The 2,695-nt window shown below is 48.8% G+C and overlaps 1 long non-coding RNA gene across 1 annotated transcript; it reads left to right on the top strand.

The window, feature by feature from the left end:
- The first annotated feature begins 233 nt into the window (after positions 1 to 233).
- LOC125541619 (uncharacterized) lies at positions 234 to 1,852 on the top strand. The gene is made up of 2 exons (XR_007297604.2): positions 234 to 531; positions 659 to 1,852. It is a non-coding gene; the product is annotated as an uncharacterized LOC125541619 (long non-coding RNA).
- Positions 1,853 to 2,695: the final 843 nt, after the last annotated feature.

The following is a 2,695-nucleotide window of genomic DNA, read 5'->3' as shown; positions in this document are numbered from 1 at the left end:
TTTAATAATGCTGGTTGTTTCGAACTTGGATTTCCTTTCTGCCACGTGTGTTGTTGTGAGGTTGGCTGCCGCTTCGCCGTGCTTTCTAGGCCTGCTCTATGGTCGGCTGCCGCCTTTCTCTATTTCTCTGGTTGCTTCTTCTATCCATGCAGTGGCTACCTTCAAATTGTCCTTTGGTTCCTTGTTGCTTCCTATAAATACCAGCCTCTTCCATCCATCTTCTTTCCATCCTGGTTCGAGCCGGCCGTGCACTCTATCTTGCATAAGAATTAGAGATGGTTACTCTTGTTGCTGTCCGGTCTGGTCGGGGATGGCAGGCCGTCGTCCGCCTGGGAGGTCGTGAGCTCGAGGCAACCCCGGGTAGACCGGGCAGGTTGTCGGAGGCTCCGACGCGGTCCTCTGCGGCGCACGACTTGCAGCTTGGGAGTGTCCTGGCAGTAGTCGGCGACCTGGGCGCCGCTAGTCCATCGTACACGATGAAAATGTGGGCGAGGGGGCGGAAGGAGGAGCGGTAGTAGGACGTGTTAGCAGGTGCAGCTCTTCTAGGCGTTCTTGGATTCTAGGCACTGCTTTCATCGTTGGTTCTGGTCACTTGGATGTTCTATAATACGGGCTTTCCTGCTTTCGTTTTTCCTTGCCTTGGGGTGGCGACGAGAAGAGCACGGAAGGAGTCGGTGAGGGAACCACACCGCACACGGATGGCGGGGTGAGAAGCTGGCGCCGAGTTCGTGTCAAAGCTCTCGCCGGATGTGCTTCTCTTCTACTTTCTCCAGTCCTTCACACCCGACATGTTCACCTTGACAGTCCGTCCTCGCCGTCGTCGACTATGCATGCTCTTTTGTTTGCCAGCGAAGGACGATGTGCAGCCGCTGCCACAGTGGGTACATCGGCCGTGGCGCTGCCGACTCCCCGGGCGGGTTCATTGCGATCTCCTGGAGTCTGGATAGTCGACTGCCTCCGGGTCGTTCCACGCGGGCGGAGCGAGAGCGACAGACAGCTACTGCGGCAACGCAGAGGTCCAAAGGAAAAGCTGAAGTCGGTGCTGAGCGACGCCGTCCAGGTCGGTGGCCGTGCGGCCCGCTGGCAGAACGGAGGGAGTAACTGGTCGGGCACACCGTTGACTTATTAAACGTGTGCAGTGCTCTCAGTTACTCCCTCCGTTTCAAATTACTCGTCGTGGTTTTAGTTCAAATTTGTACTAAAACCACGACGAGTAATTTGGAACGGAGGGAGTAGTAATTTAAAACGTACACACTCAATGACATGTCAATTTGATTTTTTAATTTCTATAGAGGTAGTGTTACTTATGGTCGTTGCATGTTCGAGACACGTATCTCTGGTCATTGGCCGCTCCTAACACATATAATGAGTAGTGAAGTGCCATCCATGAGATCCATATGCCGACGATGCAATTCTTACACACAGCGAGCTTAATCTTAAACCATATATATCTTTACTCATGTGGTAGTAGTTCACTGAAATAATCTCCTTGCCATTACACTATTTCTACAAAAGCCTAATTTCAAGCTTTAGTTTCAGTCTGTCCACCTAGATTACAACTAAAATTCTAGAACGACAGACTATACGGGTTTTTCTATGGGATTCTTCTCGCTAACTAATCTCCATCCCTCTGATTTTCAAGGGTATGGGCCCCTCACTCGCTTTTCTTTTAATCAATTGAACCCAGCTAAGCATCCTGTACATTTAGTAAAAATCTGCCCGTGCGTGTAGCATTGCTCAGATTACAATATAGTTATACACATACCCAAGGGTCTCTATTCATATATTTGTGTATTATTCGTCTAAAATTTGATTCAACATGCACCTCTTGGCTGTCAAATTAAGGCATGTATTTTTTTTGGTTCTCTTCAAAATCAGTGGAAAAGAGAAGAGATCAGGATGTGCTTTCTTTGGAGAACAAAGAAAATGCTACTCTCCATTTTGGATGGAAAGTAGAAATTTTTCCTAGGTATACTTTAGGCCAACTTTTTCAGTGGTTGAAGGTCCCAAAAGACATGGTATTATTGATGCATAACCGATTGTATCTTCATTATAAAGACACACACATCATCTATCTCACATGAAATTAACAAAACCGGAATAATCAAACCAAAAAAAACAAGAGTTAAATCCGAGCACATGAAGCTACATATGAAGATGAAAACCAAATAAAATGTGACAAAAAAACATACAATTAAACTTACACGAACCTGGAAAACTCTTGGAGAACACATCAACTAACATAAACAACCAATCAATTAGCCAAATAATCAACACAAGGCTCTTCAATGTGCTTTTCTTCATGTAATAGCATGTAACACATGTGAAGCCACCACATATATTTTCTTTAGCTTATAATAATGGTTCGTGATTCTATCATGATGTACAGACGGGCGCGGCGTGCCGCCGCGCGGGTTAAGCTAGTCTCCAACCAAGCAGCGACGTCGTCGTCGTCGATCCTTTCCTTTTAGGCAATCGGAAAGCGCTAGCTTGCACGAAAAAGACGTACGTAGGAAGAGCTTGCCGCGCGAGCGCGCCCGGCTGGCGCCGTGCCGGCAAGGCACTTCAGTGCGCGTTCCCCACCGTGGCCGCGCGTGCCCGGCAGTCTTCGCGGGCACGGATCGTACGTGCGTGCGTGTCGACGCTCGCGCGCTGGAGCGCGGGGGGTAGGCATGCACGGACGCGCGAGCCGCGG

The sequence above is a fragment of the Triticum urartu genome, chromosome 2A, assembly GCF_056163025.1.
Source record: "Triticum urartu cultivar PI428250 chromosome 2A, HENAU_Tu73, whole genome shotgun sequence".
NCBI classification, from domain to species: Eukaryota; Viridiplantae; Streptophyta; class Magnoliopsida; order Poales; family Poaceae; genus Triticum; species Triticum urartu.
This window is presented reverse-complemented; position numbering and strand designations above follow the sequence as displayed.